The sequence below is a fragment of the Pezoporus occidentalis genome, unplaced genomic scaffold (assembly GCF_034315485.1).
Source record: "Pezoporus occidentalis ecotype Australia unplaced genomic scaffold, CSIRO_AGI_Poc_V1 ctg52, whole genome shotgun sequence".
NCBI lineage: Eukaryota > Metazoa > Chordata > Aves > Psittaciformes > Psittacidae > Pezoporus > Pezoporus occidentalis.
This window is the reverse complement of record NW_026915858.1, coordinates 3,806,396-3,823,382: the sequence shown is the minus strand read 5'-3', so window position 1 is coordinate 3,823,382 and position 16,987 is coordinate 3,806,396. Positions and strand designations below refer to the sequence as shown.

The 16,987-nt window shown below is 48.8% G+C and overlaps 1 long non-coding RNA gene across 1 annotated transcript; it reads right to left on the bottom strand.

The window, feature by feature from the left end:
- Nucleotides 1–3,547: 3,547 nt before the first annotated feature.
- Nucleotides 3,548–15,845, bottom strand: LOC134173441 (uncharacterized). The gene is made up of 2 exons (XR_009968250.1): nt 6,211–15,845; nt 3,548–5,790 (listed from the first exon to the last, which is right to left on the bottom strand). It is a non-coding gene; the product is annotated as an uncharacterized LOC134173441 (long non-coding RNA).
- Between the last annotated feature and the right edge of the window lie 1,142 nt (nt 15,846–16,987).

Here is a 16,987-nt window from a genome sequence, read left to right as displayed (position 1 = left end):
GTTGACAGCAGCATCTTTCAGGATTCGTTCACCACCTTCATCAGTGCTTTTTGGAGAAAGAAAAAGGAAGGAATTAAGAGCTACTGGTAATCAAGACTGAGCACGGCAGTGCCCACGGGTTAATGGAGCTCATATCTGCAGGTTGCCACTCCGGAGTTTTAGCCACCAACTTGTGCTCCCTTCTTCCTGCAAACAGAAAGTCCCCATCACTTTACAATGGGCAAAGACAATCGCCCTCTGGACTTTGAGAGGAAAGGAGTGCTGGTGAATATGTAACCCTGCTACGCAGCACTTCCAGTTAGAAGAAAACACTCTCACATGTTCACAGCCAACAGGAGCAGCCCGGGCTGCTTTGTTCCACGGTCTCACCAAAGCATAGGAAGGGCACCCCAGAGCCCTGTCTGCCTACATGGCTTCAGTCTCTGCGATTGAGCACTTCAACTGCTCTGCTGTGGCTGCAACGTCTGCAGCATGATGTGCCCAGCCACGGCACATGAGGTTGAAAGGAAAGCCACAGGCCTCTCTAGTTCTCTTTTTCAGCTATGTTTGGAGATGCGGTCGAGTCCTGGCCACACCAAGCTGCAGAGCCATCTTCAGGCAGCCTCTGGCCACCCCACGTGAGAGCAGAGCTCGAGCCCAGGTTTTAAGTTCCAAGCAAGGAGGCTCTAACGATGAGAAGCATAGCCCTTCTTGCTCAGCCTGGGCTGAGGTCATGGCACAGGATCCAATGGCAGCTGCCAACTCATGTTGCCCTGGCCACCAAACAGCCTGGGGCAGGCTGTGGATCTGAGGCATTCACACTGCAGGCAGAGCTGCACCATTTGCCTGAAGGAGGGAACAAGACCACCAGCCAGAGCAATGTCCTGTCACCCCAGGCAAATGCAAGCAGAAATGTCAACCATCCCGTGAGCCAGGCACCTTGAAAGTGTCTTTTGTGACTGTCCCTGACCAGCCCTGGTGAGAGGCAAGTGAAGGAGAGGGCTGCGCATCTCCGCTGGCAGGCAAAGGGTCCTTCGAAGAAGCGCCCACGAACTATTATTGCCACCACTCTCCTTCTTTATAAAGCCTTCAGAGAGCTTTCCAAGATGGTATTTTTGTGACCAAACAAAGGTCAGAGTCCCTGCTATGATAAATCAGGTCCAGTTTGGGGACAGGTTCAGCTGACAGAGTCATCTGACCAGCACAGCTGTGCACAGACCCTGAACCAGTTCCCTTCTCGTGTCTCTGTCAGGCTGGGCAGAAATCTCAGACATCTGCTAGTTCCTGAATTACAGTGTGCACACAATAACAGACGTGCCCCGCTCGGGGAAGCTTGTGTTTATTACTTTCCAAGCTTTGCATCAGCCACACACACCACTGGACCACAGTGTGCAGTCACCGAATCTGCTGTGTGCAGCTGCCTGGACTGCTGAAATGAATGGTGACCCCATGAGGCTGTGCCTGCACCAGCAAAAAAATCAAAATACAGGGAAAAAATTGCATTTCCTCTTCTCCGTCTTGCCTCATCCTTCCCTTCCCGAAACTACACAAAGTCCTGCTAAGTAGCATCATACCTGCAGGGAGGGCAGCAGGCGCAGACATATTGCCCAAGCCTACAGCTCTGCTCACATCTGGCACAAATGCTTGGGGATGATCCACAATCACCGGGCTGCAGCCACCACTTCCAGGGGCTCCGTGAGGCCTGGGGGGATTGATGCAAATCCTGAGCCAGCACAAGAAGAACCAGCCCCACATCACTTTCCCACAGTACCTCTGGGGCATCATGGTGGTCCAGTGTACCATTCCACTGGCATTGCCGTGCCAACCTGGATCGCGGTGCATCCCTCATCCCTGCTCCCACCTGCCTGCACCAGCTGGGTGGCTCTGAATCATCCCCTGCAATGTCCCCAGTGCAAAACCACAGCTGCCAAATCACAACTGAACCACGCAGCGTGCTGGGATGCCCCTCTGGAGCCACAGATGCCACCTCTGGGGCAGGCATCAGCTGGGGTTCCCCCACAGCCGGGGCCAGGGTGAGCTCTCACCCCACAGCTGATGTCCCAGCAATGAGCCCCAGACGCCCTCTGCCATTCCCTTGCCAGCACCGGGCTGTACCACTTTGACCTTTTCAGAGCAACCTGCCTGGGTGGCTCAGCTCTGCTCCCCTCGCAGCATCAGCATGAGGGAGCTGGGCCAACTGGTTCATAGGGCTGGGCCCACAGTAAAGGTCAGAGAGGCACAGCCGGCCCCGGCTGCTCAGGGGGTGCCAGAGCTGCAGACTCGGCTGTCGTCTTCCCATGACAACAGCTGCCATTGCTGCTCGGATAGGGTACAGCAGTTCAGAGATCGTGAGGCTGTGGTCTTGGGTGGGAACAGGCAGGGTGCTCTGTGCTGGCTCCTGCCCAGGGAAAACTGAGAAGGGTCTGAACCAGAAGCTGCTTTTGGGGCTGACTGCTTCTCCTCCTGCACTCAGAGGGCCAAAGCCTTGTGCTTCTCATAAGCCGTTGGGTCTGCTTGAAAGAAACAGTAAAAGAAACATGAAAAAGCCCCAGGGACTCAGAAATTGTAAAGACACAGCCAAAAAGCCCCAAAACTTCAAGCATGTGAGCACCTCTCCCAGCCTTACACAAATTGCTTCCATATTTTACACATTTTGAAGGGCAGGTGTATGTGCTTTGTAAATCAGTGAGCCTAACCCTGGAGCCATCCAAAACTCATGATCAAAAACCTGTGAGTATCTGAGGACAGGTGACATCATTCTCCAAAGGATTCCTTCATCTAAGTCAACAAAAAGGTAGGGATTTTTGAAGCAGAACAACAGAAGCCCTTGAAACTTGCTCTGTGTGCCAGGAAATGCAATGTATAATGGACACACACATACACACAATCCCCTTAGTATAAGTGAAAAGCAAAACAGCCCTCATTTTCTGTACTTATGGGATTAAAATGACCCACAGACAAAAACTCCATGGCCTGTGATGTACAAGTGTTCAGAAACAAAACCTATCCCTTGACGTCTGTGCCTTTTGCCTTCCCACACCTCTGCATCCCATCTTGGACCACATTTCGGGGGAGAGGGGGGTGTTACATCAGGCTGGCTGCAGTCTGGCCCTATGGACTGATCTGGGAAATGGATGGGGTGTTACTGCAGAGCATCTCCTCTGCAAGTTTAGTCTCCTCCACAAGGAACCCAGCCGACACACTCTGAAGCCACCCCACAAGTGAACGGAAGAAGGGTGTGTGGGACAACCAGGAGGTTTGCTTCAGAGGGCATCCAGAGCCTCAACTGAGCTGGTAACAAATACACTTCCAGGTCATCCATCTACCCTGGACATGGAAGTGGAAGAGCCATGATACTGCCTCATACGAGCAGCCCAGGGGGATTCAGACACCCTGACAGGAGGGACAACCGGCTGAGGGCACTGGCTGAGAAGGGGAAGGAGAGGGAGCATCTGTTTAGGACAACGTGCTTGCCAGTGCTGCAGAGGACAATGGACACAAAGCGATGGTCCCTGCCTGTGCACACTGAAATCCCATAGAACAGAACAGGGTTTTCCTTACCCTCCCGTCCCCATCTCCATTCCCAGCCCACAGTGTTCCTGCAGGCTGCAGTGACAGAGGGAGGTTCTCCTCAGCCCCAAGCACTCACCTCACAGCAGTGTAAAGGCCTGGCCATGGGGCTGGAGGTGGTGTGGTGGGGGCACCCAGCTCAGCCCCAGCCTTCTCCAGGAGCCGGTGGGTGGGCTGGCCTGCAGCCTGGGCTGCTCCAGAAAGGAGCTGCTGTGAGAAGGATGTGAAACCTTGTCATTGTGAAAGCGAGAGGCGACGGTTCATGCCAAGGCAAGGGGCACCGGGGTGATTTCACTGCTGGCATGAGATGCAGTTTGCTGCCTGCCACCCGGGAGGGCTGTGCCCACCCCGCTGCACCTCTGCAGAGCTCTGCCCCCAGCACAGCAGCCCCAGCAAGCCTCCAGGCATGTTGTCCATCTCCACCAGCCAGGGCAGCTAACAGCATGGCCAAGGCTGTCTCCAGGACCGAGCACCTAACCCACCACTGCAAGACAGCTTCTTTGGGACTGGAGTGGATTGGGGTTGAGACCCCCCCCTTGCACTAGTGCATTGGGGTTAACTTCAAGGAGGTACCAAAGCCGGTGTGAAGCACTGCTGTAGTTGCAGGAGCCGATACCCTGTGGTTAGACAACTGCCTTGAAGTCACTCTCAGATGAGGCTCAGATAAAACCAGAAGTGGTAGTTTGCAAAATCTAAACTAGACAGCAGTTACAGAAGTTTATTAGCCTCGTCTGTGAAGAATAGCAAAGATACCTTTGCCTGCCTGGCACCCACAGCCTGCAGTGTCCATGCACAAACAGCTGATGCTTCTCTGGCTGCAGGTCTGTCCATGTGTCACCCAGTTTCCTAGCTCTGCATTCAGGGAGAGAGGATTTGGAATGCTGTGGCCACACTTTTTTCTTCTACCCTAATACAACCTTTAGGACTTCTTTGTACTCCAGCTTCCCTTTCCCTTTCTTCTTGGGACTTCTTAGTTTCCAGTGTAACTAGTGAGGAGCAGGACTTTCCTACCCCTGCTTACTCCCTCTGCTGTGGGGTAAGCTGCTTCCCTTTTCCCACAGGGAAGAAACAGGTCAGCTCTTGAGCCATGGATTAATAAGATCCCGCACTGGCATTGCTGCTGAAGTTCCTACATCACCAAGCCACAGGAGCCACAGCATGAAACATCTCCCCGCCAGCACGCCTACGGGCACATGGAGAGCCATAAAAACCAGAGCCTGGCATAACAGCAAGCAGCTGCTTTGCTTACTGCTGAGGAGGTGGGCTGGGGTTAGCTGGCTCCCTCAACCCCATCTGGGAGGCTGTGGGGTTCAGTTGCCCTCTCCCACTGCCTGCATGTAACACCCACCGGCATGTGAAACCTGCACTGTTAGACAAGAAAGGTTTTTCTCTTCTATTGCACCACTTACCTGCTTGAACCAGCAGCTGTTTAGTGCCCCCACCAGGGACTGAATAGGGCAGCTGCAAAGGAAAATATGTTGGACTGAAGCAGTGCAGAAAATATCAGTCAGTCGAGGGGCATAAATATTAAAGGAAAAGTATCAAAGAAATGGAATGAGGATGAAAGGGGTTAACGCTTGGGTTTAGAGATCTACAGGACTTGTCATATCTTTGCCTTTTCAGGGAAGAACAAAGACAGGAAGGTAAAGGCAAACACTTGCGACAAGAAAGGTGGTGTAAAATCAGGAAGGTGTCCAGTAGCTTTGAGTTTCATGAAAAAGCAGGGCATCTCAAACAGCCAGATGCCCATGAAATGTTATTTTTGGACACCACTTCAGAACTGACTTGGAGGGAAGTGTGACATTTACTGAGTCACCTCCACCACTTCCTGCAACATCTGGAGCTTACTTCAAGGGCTCTCATTTAGATACCGAGAACTTGCTCACTGTTCAGGATGCAAATAACACCGCTTACTTTCATTTTTCCTGCAAAGCTCTGCTGAGAGCATGGCTGGTGATGCAACAGCCTCGGGTGCAGCCGCAGCCCCCGTGTGCCGTTCACACAGCACAGCGAAAGAGCAATTTAAAAGTTGTCAAGTCACCTGCTGCTTCTCCCAGGAGGTCACCAGCAACACGCAGCTGCTTTCTCCTTGGATCCAGTAATTGGCGATAAGACCTTCTTTATCCAAGCAGCCTGAACCATGCTGCACCCTGAACACGGATGGAGCTTTTCACCATCTCCTCTGACTGCACTAACAATCTGTGGCCTCCTCAGCCACAGACACAAACACAGCCACAGCAGCTGCAGCATGCACAGAAATCAGTTTGAAGGCCAGCTCTCAATCTCTGCCTTTGGGAAGAGTCATTTGGGTCTCCCATGCCCCTGCTTCCTCCTGCCAGAGCCCTCCGAGGGTCAGGATGCACAGCCCCAAACTGCAAGTCACTTCAGAGAAGTTGAAAACAAAAACTAAATCTAGTTTAAAAAACCCCACACCCCAACCAAACCAAACCAGACCAAAAAAACCCAACAACACATAAATTATTGCTTTAGTTTCATATTTAATTATTTTTATACATTTCTTCTGTTTTTAAATATGGAATATCCCCCCAGGGATGACTTCACAGTATATAAAACCATTTAGGCTTTACCTCTCCCTGTTTTGATAAGCAGTCTATCAATAAGGAAAGCACAGGTTTTTCATCCTGGTGTAACAGAATTTACACAACGTTTCATATCCAATCCAAGAGCATTTGAGGTGTTTCTTTCAAAAGCCAAAGCTGCATAAAGAACACCTTGGCCTTGCAAAGACAAAACCTTTCATTAAAAGCCATTACAGTCGCCAAGAATCAGCCACTTAAACCCAAGTGTCTTTGTTGGCAGCACATCCATTAAAACAACTGCTCCTACAGGATAAGGACATGTGAGTGTTTAGACTGAAAAAAAAAGAAAAATAAGAAAACAGAAACAAACATGTCAAATGTTAACTTCTGGTGAACAGCTGAGAGCTTTTTGTATTGTGTAGAAATGTCAGGTGAAAGAGGAACCAGGTTGTTTGCTGGTAGAAATGCCTCCTCCTGCACCATTCTAGTCTGAGAGCCATCCATGCAGAAGGACCATGGAAGTGCTAGCAAAGGATAAAAAACATTCCTTTCTTATGAAACACCGTTTTCTCAGGGGCTGTTCCACTTCAGAGTCAGGTGGGAGTAAAAGTGCAAAGCTGTTTGAAGAGAGCTGTGAAACCACGTTGCTCAGCCCATGCACTTTGATGACAAGACCCCGCAGATCTGCTGAGCAGCAGCTCTGCAGCACAGCAAGGTGACAGGAGACCGGAGCTCCCAAAAGCAAACCCACTGGTGCAGACACTATGTCCATGCCCTGGTTGCTCCAGGGCAGACTCAATTTAAGGGAGAGCTCATTCATTTTCAGTCTCTCCGTGGTTTCTCTAGTCTGGGCTATTGACCAGAAGGCATAGAAACATGTAATGTGGGCAACAAACTGCCTATTAAAATAAAAACTTTGTGCATTAAGCCTGCAGGGCCTCAGGTTTCACACAGGTATATGACTGGACATTCAGCTCTGAAAAATTAGGCTGGGCACGGTAAAACACAGTGATCTTCTTTCCAGCTGGATGTATTTTACAGCCTGTTGGTCTGCCACGTTAAATGGAGGAAAGACCAGTTGTGACGTGTACCCAAGCTGAGATTTTTGATCAACCTTATTTTCTCTTTCTGGCAAACCTGGGGATTTTGTTCAGCCAGCCTCTGAAATACAGTGCAGGCTGCGGCAGGTTATGAACCAAAATAAGGAGAGTGCTGTTGTGGATGGCCGTGCTTCCTTTCTTGTGGGACTTGTCAGAAGAGGCATGCTGCATTTTTACTGGAAGGGGAAGTTAATCATCCAGAAGATGCAAACTCAAGAGAAAAGAAATAGGGTCCACTAAGACGCTTCCAGCTGCATGTCCATCCTGTCCAGTGCCTTCCTGGTCTCATGGGCAGGCTCAGCACCCAAAAGTCTCCAGGGCTGAAGCTGCAGGGTTACTGCTGGGTGACAGGGACAGGTACCTCCCATGCTGCTGCCAAGGCAACAAAGTCTTGTGTACTTCCACATTCTTCATGAAATTACAGAAAGTGGATGTTTATGGTAAGTCCTTCCCAATTAACGACCATAAAGCTCTGCAGTTAATAAAGCTGATTAAATGGTTCAAACTTGTTAAGAACAGTTTTATCAAAACATTCACATTTCTGCTGAGCAGAGATTCATGTGACTTTGAACTGCAAAGTACACAGGTTGCCATGAGAGGACTAAAAAGAGAGAGGATTGGGAACACTAACTATGTGAAAAATCAAGCCTCCCTCTTCCTTTCCTAGCATTCGTTTAAACAAAGGAGCTCCCCAGCCCATTAATTTCTTCACCCTATTGGGTATCTTCTACTTCTTGGGAAGAGAGACACTGCTTGCACATAGTGGAAGGCTTTCCTGGCATGTGGGTCTGAAGGTGGGGACTTCACCTCCCACCTTATGAAACATCTACAAGCCAAAGCACTGCCTGGGAGAGCAGCACCCCTTACCCAAACCATGGTATATCCCCATGGCAAGTGTCCAGATAAAATGATGGCCTTATCTCTCAGGCTTGAGAGTACTTCTAGAAGAAACACACCTGTAAGAGTACACAACACAAGCATTTCCATAGCTGTCTGGAAGATGAAAGTAACTCAGCAGGGGATTTTTTCCTTTATATAAGTCTGCTCAGCTTCAGTCTCCACAGAGACACAGTCCAGTAAAAGCCTTAGATGCCTAACTTCTTAATTCAGACACTCAAACCTCCTCTTCAGCTCTTGACCAACCATGGAGAGGCATGGCTGAGAGGCACTTAAAGTTCCTCCAGCATCCTATATCCTTCAGGAAATAGCTGAGCAGGTTAGTGGTGAGGTCCTATTCACCTGTGCTACACATCAGGACCCACCAGCAATGTGTCCTCATAGAGCCTCACTTGATGGGGCTGAGCTGGGAGCAGTCATGCCATGGCTGGCCACAGGCTGAGCTGAACTGAGGGTTTTCCCTGAGCTTGGGGAGAGAGAAGCACCCTTTCACTGCACTCCACACCTATTTTAGGATAAATAACTTGTGGGGGTTGATGTCTCTCTGCTCATTGAAGAGCTTCAGATCCTTCTCAGATATTTAGCCCACCCTATTGATGAGTTATCTTTGCTGCCACCACATGCACTGCTTCCACAGCAGCTAGGTTGAACATAGTACTGTGTGCCTGCCCAGCACTGCACCACAATAATGTCCTACCATTGAGGATTTAAACAGTGAGAGCGCACAGCCAGCTAAAAAGGCAGTGGGAATATGCCTTCCTCTTTCTCTCAAAGAGTATTTTCAGGAGAAGATCTGCATATTCAGCATTTTGCAGCAAGTTCTGCTAAGGCAAAGAAAACTTGGCATCAGCACTCCATTTTCTGTGCCATATGCTTTATTCGTTGGAGAGTTGTTTTTCCTGCAGGGGAGGGTGGATTGGCAGGTATGGAAAGAAATTCATTAAAACCACCCTGTTTGGTTCTTTGTGCTATTTCCATTTTGATTTTTATTTCTCATACCCTGAACAATCTTGAAACAAAGACATCCTCCCCTGGAGCACAATAAACACTCACGAAAGGAGTGTCTGAAAGGCCATGCTCCTTGAATGAGCCTGTAGAGGTTACAGGTTGTGGTTGGAATATTTCTAAAGAGAATGGTAGAAACCAAGAGGCTGACAATAAAAGTAACACTTGCTACGAAACCAAATATACTGACATGCCATGCACAACCCGGGCATTGGTAAAGGTACCTTATCTGCTTATGCGCAAGCCACTTGCCTGGTTTTGCAAGAACAGGTTTCTTGGAGGATGCTTGTGCTGAGCTACCTGTTCCATTTTGCACTGCTTGTCAGATAAATGGCAGCCTTTTTAAGCGAAAGACAGACATTTGATTATTTTAGATTCAGGGATTCTGGCCAATTCCTTCCCAAAAGTGGTTGAGGTTGAATAGCCAAAGAAAATTTATGCACTTAAACTTAATGGCGCTTAAACACTGCAAGTAATAACACAGAAGTGGACAGAAGCCTGAGGGGTAGCAGAAATCTCCAAGACAAGGACTTTTCTGCTCAGAGAAACTGCCAGCAGCTCCTGATAATGGCCTTTATGAATGTATTTGCATGTTCTGCTCTTTAAATGTATACATTATTTCCAGTTAAAAAGAAGTCTGCATTCATTCCCAGAGCCCTGTGATCTTTCTGTACTAAATGGTTTCCAGGTCTCTCCATAGGCTGTAGCTAGGTTTTGTTTACCCATACAAAACAAAGCTTTGAAGGGTTCAGACCTCAAAAGGAAAAAAAATTAACGCAGCTGCCACAGGCAAACAGGGTGGGACGTTTGGCTCCCATAGCCTTGGAGAAGCTTCCAGTTCACCGCCAGTTTAAGGCAGTGGCACTGGGGAGCTACCCAGACAAAGCCGCCTGCCTCTCCCCCTGCTTGTGAGGTTAGGTACAAAACCTATCCTGTTTCCATGCCTAATGCCTGCAGGGAAGAAATAGTCAAAAAGGTTTCTTAAGAAAAATGAAATCTACATGGACATCCTAGTAAATGCTCTTCAGGCAGCGCATGCTTCACAGGCTGGGCTTAGGTGTCATTTGCAGACTGGCTTGAAATTGGCTCCTAATGCACTTTGAACATAAAAATGAAGTGTCACCTGCACATACAAAGGGCATACATCATTCCAAAGCTTTTCACTGTCCAAACAATCAGCTCTTCAAACATCCGCCTGAGTTTCAGCAGAATGCATTAGGGACACACTAGTAACCACAGGCTGGACTGAGACAGCTCTGGCCCACCCTTCACCAGAAGAGCCCTGCTCACCATTTTAATGCCCTTTCTTTCTGTCTAACCAAACTGCCCTGTCAGCCTGCCCAGGCCTCAGGGAGTGCATAGTGTGGCTGTGAATGGGAAGGAATTGTTTCCCAGGCCTCAGAATTACAAACCTGCAAAGCATTTCTGGTTTGAAAGGATCATTTTGGATTTAGTGATGAGGAAGCGTGCATGAGCTTGGGTTTCTCGTTATGACTTCAAGCTCACAAAAAAACATTTCCAAGATGGGGGAGTGGAAAAGAAAACAGCATCTAGCAGCTCCTGCCTGGGACACTGGCACTGCAAGGAAATGTATCTGGAAAAACAATCTGCAGCAGCTGCTGAAAAGAGCCTAACATACAGATAGGCGTGAGTAGCAAACTAGATGCAGGTTTATAAAATAAGAGGTCCTGATTTTGACCTGCAGAGAGGTAAAGAGCATTGTATGATAGAGCAGAAGGAAGATGGCTTCTCTCTGCAGCATGCTGCTGGGACTGAGCCATCCTCTAAGCAGAGAAAGCAACTGCAGGCACTCATGTGCCAAAGAGATGTTGGCATATTGGAAAGAATTCAGTAATGAACAACAATCAAATAACTAAGGGGAAGATTAAATAACTAAATTGTAAGTTCGGGCAAATAAATCCCCGAGAGGGAGATAAAATCATTTGAAGGTGTCAACATCAAGGAGGGAGTACTTGTTTACACAGCTCTAGGTGAAGCGTAACAAGAAAGGAAAATACCTCTTCCTGCAGAAAAGGAAAGTGCAAACCAGCAGCAAGAGCTGCTAGCCCCCTGCCACCAGCCTCAACCCCTACCGAAACTTCTGTCGGTGCAGAGGTTGTCAGGCAAGCGGGGAGGGGTCCCCACGACCACTCACAGCCACAATAACACCTTCCTGCAAGCCAGCCTGCCACACACGTGACAGCAGGGTCAGGACCAGCATCTCATCCCTCTGCGCCTCCTCCTCCCACAAGGAAAGAGAAATCCAACATGTTTCTCTCCACCCTTTACCATCACTAACATACTGTTTCTCCTCAGCATTTGATTCAACAGCAAACCACAAAGTAACTGGTAAGTCTGCAAAACAGCAAGTCCACCCCTGCCGTCTGCAAATGCCCTATTACAAGCGCAGGTTAGTACTGCGCTGTAGCAATCAGCTAACTGACTGTGTAGCAGCAGCATTTCACTCGTACATGTACGTCTCTTCTGGTGGAGCCATCTACAGAGCCAAAGTTTCTCATTTCCTCCTGTAAGTGCTGTCTGGAATTAAAGTTTCTTAACGCTTCCCATTAATGACTGCCTTCCGTTACACACAGCTTTGCCAAAGCTCAGCTGCTCGAGCTCAAACACTCCATGCTGGATGCCTGCCTCAGGCAGACTCTTTTGGTAATTTTCAGCTAAAATAATCCAACTGTCTCCTAGAATAAGATTAGCAAGATATATGGCAGCTTGCTCTGTTCAAATAGAGATCAAGTGCCTCTGTCTTCAGAGGCTGGCAATATACCCAGCCAAGGAAGTGGAATGTGCCTCTGCAAGGGTCCTAAGTTTTCCCACCTGTGGCCAAGTTACAAGTTACACAAAACTTCACTCTGCATATGGCCTGTTTGAGTTCAGCACATAATTTATCCGAGGACTCCATCTGTTTTGGTCTTGCTGCAGGCCAAGGACGCAGACAGTGCCTGCTGTCACCATTGCTGAGGGATGGAGTCTGCTGTGGCATGGAGGCAGAGTGGGGATCCTCTCGCTCTGCATAGCTGCAGCGAGGCAGGATAAGGACCCTTCCCCACACAGCCTCCACTCACCTACTGAGAACCACCCACTCTGAGCATTAAAAGAGGTAGAGTTGTTGTGGGAGAAATAATACACACATATGCATTTGATCCTGCAGCTAAAGGCAACACTATGACGATGCTTGTGCAGATGAGAGCTGCGCTCAGGTGGTGAGGGCAGTGTTAAATCAGGCATTTCTAACCACCGAATGCTTGACCCTGCAAACTTCCCATGCTTCCAATCTACATTGGATTTGGGTCATTTCCTTGATTTGCAAACAGCAAACTGAAACAAGAATGCAGGAATCCTGTGGCATCACACTGGCCACCACATGGCTTGCTGGCAGGACTGGCTCTTACTCTCAGATGTTAATTCCATTGTGCTTGAAAAGCAGAATAACTGGGAATACTGATAGCCCATCAACCTCTGCTGCGGGAGCAGGCAGGAATGAGTCAACAGCCTGTGCCAATGGCTTCCCCAGATATTTGCTGACAACAGATAGCTACTGTGCAGCAAAAATCCCTGGGTCTGCTATATCCCAGGTTCTGCAGGATGTGTGATCTGATGGGGAAAGATACTCCCAAACCTGACTCCTCCTACTCCTCCTGGTCCTTCCAGCCTGTCTTCTGCTTTGATCCTCCTCCCAGGTCCAGCTCCACATCTTGTATCAGTCCCTCCCTCCAGCAAGAGGTCCTCAGCCTTCGCACTGCAAGAGGCTGCAGCGGGTGGAGGGCTCCCTTTCTCTCCCAGCCAGGTCCTAGCCCTAGTCAACACCAGCCTTCCCGTGTGTTCACCTAAGATCAGCTAAGGAGAATATCCAAGAGCATCTCTGGGTCTGGTTCCCAGCACCACAGTGACCCTGTCAGCACAGAAAAACAACTTCAAAGAGCTCCTGCTCTGCACCTGCAGCAGGAGGCTACAGTGTGCCTGCCGTACTCTCATCTGTGATTTACCCACAGGACTTGAGCAAGCTCCCACTGAGCAAGTACCTTCAGAAAATTCAGCTTCTAACTCTTAAGAAGTTTCTGTGGAGTGTCTGAGATCTGAAGCTTTTTTTACCTGAGGTTTCTTAGTTCAACATTTTTTTCCCCCATGAAGAACAACCAAAGGCACATTCCTGGTATCTGCCAGATTTCAAGCCTCTCCTCCAAAGGCAGAATGTGGCAGAGGTTCTCAACAGATCACTTCAAGAACATGTTGGAATATAAAGAAAAAAACTGTTTCCCTTGTCTCTTTCTTGTAAGCGAACAAAAACGTTTTTTGCTGAAGCTTCCCAGACGCATTCACCCTGGGACAGATACCCAGGACAGAAAAAAGCACCTGAGTGGTAAATGGTTAAAGTCTTCAGGGGGTTACAGGCAACCAAACATTTGGTCTTACACAAAATGTTGGCTAGCCTTAAAAACAGAGCACCAAAGTCATCAATTACCTGTAATTTAAACTGAGCTGCTGCTGAGCCAGAAGCAGAGATGAACAGAAAGTACACAAATTTGATGGTAAATTCCCCAAATTTGGGATTGCTCTTGTACATTCACAGAAGACCACGGTGAAAGCACTGGTTACCTCTGGAGGTGCCTGTGCTCTGCCACAAGCTGTGCAGGCAGAGGCTGTTTGAGATCTAGATGAGCTCAGTGGGTGACTCTCCCCAGGACCTCCATTGGTTCCTCACAGGCCCACTCTGGGACCCAGGGCTGTATCTCTCCATCTCCCCAGCACTCAAGGACTTCCAGACAAGGTTACTCATCCTGGGAGGACACCAAGGGGATGCAGGTGCCAAGCAGACATATCGCCTTACTTGGCACTCCACTGGGGGCTATACACAGAGTGCCACTGAGCTGGGCAGGGGGGCAAGGGCACAGCTTCTCCAATTTACTTTGTGTTTGTAGATATTTAGAGCCTGGAGTAATAGGCGCCCTCAGAGAAGGGTGTTGCCAAACACAGGGAAAGCCGGGGGGTGTTTTTGTTTCAGATGAGGCCAGGAGGGTGGCATCACTGCAATGATGCTACAACATGACTTACTTAGCTGAGCCTCACCCCACCTCTGGTCTGTCACTCTGCTGAGCATTTCCACCACCCGCTGGCTCTCCCCATATTGCTATCACCCTAAAAATAGATCCTACATACATGCACGGTGTTCCCTGCCCTGCCCTGCAATACCTGCCAGGCCAGTGTGTCAGCTCTCCCTGCACCAGGACATCATGCCAACACCTGCCAAGGCACTATGCCCACATTGGGATACTCTTGCTCAGGAACCACCTGTGCAGCATGTGCAATCCTCTGCCACCTCATTTCCAAAGCACAGGCAAGCCTCTGTGAGGACACAAGCAGGAGGCAGGTAGCTGGTCTGCAGGCAGAAGGGCTCAGCCTGTCCTCCCTTCTTTCTCTCACGTCCTGCTTTATTCCAAGGATGCTCCAAGCACACTTGAAGCGGAGCTGAAGCCACAGCACCTGCCGAATTACCTCTCTCCCCGCTGCAGGAGTGTCTTTGCCTGTAACCAACAAGCAGGCACCAGCAGTGCACAGTGCTGTTCATTACACCCCTTTTTCATAAGAACACCATGATGTCCTTGTAAATGGGAACCCATTTATTTATCCTTTTTTTGCTGACAGCAAAAGAAAGGCATAGAGTGCAGGGGGCAAGAGAGGAGTGTATTTTCATTGCTGTGGTTTTAATTTTGCCTGGGCAATACAGAAAAGCTGCCACTACCCAGAAACGAGAGTGCAGCCGCTGCCAGGGCAGTGACTTGGGGGGTGAGCAAGCGGGTCTGTGAGCCCAGCAGTGCAGCACTATGTAGGGAACCCATCCACAAGTTTTCACGTGAATAATTAACCCCCAAGCCTCCTCACTTTTCTCTGCTCTCCAAGCTCTCCCCATGTTTCTTCCATAATTCCGTTTTCAGCTCTCTTGCTTCTTTCCACTGCCATTTTACAGATACTTTGGCAGGGAGCATCCCTATGCTGAGATAACAAATGTATAAGGCAGAGGGCTGCAGCAAACACCAGCCAGCAGCCCCTCACCCCTTCCTCCCCTTCTCAAAGTTCGCACAGTTTAGTATGCAAGCTTCCTGCTGCCTGCCCAGCCTGCTCTCTATTCACAGGCAAACTGTGCTCCTCCGCTTGGCTCCCAAAGAAGAATAAGTATAAAAAGCCCTGAAAGTCTTGCTGCTGAGCCAGCAGGAAACTGCTCTGAGCATGGGAACCGAGAGAACTGCTGTGGCCAGCACAACAGGCATTGTTTGGGAGGAAATCCCGGCAGCAGACACAACTGCCTACGCACACACATGTATTTTATGTATATATATATTTATATATATGTATGTGCTGTGTGAGGGTTTGGAAAAGGGGAAGGTTAGGGAACTGTATGAAGAGGGAAGAATAGATCAGCAGAATAACAGAGCTGCTCAGCCAAGCTAAACAGCTGTTTCACTAGCCAAATAACTGACCCGTTTGCACATGTGGGACCTCAGGGTAAAGCAATGTCTTTGGGCTCAGTTTCCTGACCTTGGTCTTTTGACAGGTCTTTCTATGTGCCTGTTTTTGTTTCTCCACTTGCCTGTTTGGATTTATGCCAGGGAGCGGGTTTTTTTAACTGGATTCCCTTTGAGTGAAAGGAAACCAGGAGATGGACTCCAGGGGAGTACCTCCTGCCTGTGCTCCAACCCCTAATGAGCATCCCTGGGAACCAGAACAGAGGCAGTCTGGTGTAAACCCCCTGACATATCAAGTCCTTAGCACTGAACATCTACATCTATGGATCTGCTCCTACTGCATCACACCAGTTGCTAACATGGGCACAGTATATCTGCAAACATGGTAAATTTGAGTGCAAGAAAGAGAAGGAAGAAGGAAAAGCCTGAATTACATAACTTTTTTCATCAGAAAAATAATAAAAAACATGATAAAACAGCTCACAAACCCCACATCCATAAGGAGTCATAACATTTGAGTGTGACAAGACTAAGTTGATCTAGAAGTATTTGAATCATGTTTCTTACAGTCTTTCTTGATAGAGATGTTACGAAGAAAAAAAACTGAGAGCAACAGGTCATCCCACCCAACTCAGCATCTCTTGTACCTGTTTCAAGGAGCAGCAGCTGTGAAAACCCCAGATTAGAGAATGTGTGACCCCAAATTTCATAACCATAAGGCTAGAAGAGCAGCATACGTGCCTTGGGAAATGAGAAAGCAAGCAGAATGAAAGGGCCAGACTTCAAGTCAACATGAAGACATGCAAGTGACAGATTGTCATTGTGGGGTTGATCCTTGTTCCCCAGCTACTCCAGACTGAGCAGCATTATGAGCACTACCAGGAAAACACCCAACACTTATGCGCAGCCACATTTCTGTACTGCCTTCAAGCTTTCTGTATTAGGATTTTACTTGCTACACAGAGAGTCGCCAGCTGTGCAAGTCAGATCTGGATGGAGCTCCAAATTCTTCAAATGGCTCCTCTTTGGGGAGAAAAGGCAAGTCAAGCTGGAGCTGTATTATGGTCCCCCTGTAGCTGTAGGACCAGATGGAGGTGCATCTGTACAACCAAGGTAATTCCTTTCATTCAGTTAGACAGTTTTGGAGTAGGAAACCTCAATGCACAGGCTTGTTTTGGATGAACACCAAAAAGCAGTTTGGGAACCTGGCTGAAACAAGCTGATTCTCCAGCGTCTGTAACGCCAGCGGAAAATGCGGGTAAGAGCTTACCTCTGCTATTAGCAGCTTTCCCATAGTAGGTTTTTCCTGTGCCATATGGGAGCTCTGGACTACTCAGTACTTCTGCAGTGCTCCTACTTCTGAAAGCCCACTGCAGGGCCAGGAGGCTGCTGAGGGAGGAGCCAAATTCTCACCTCCTGG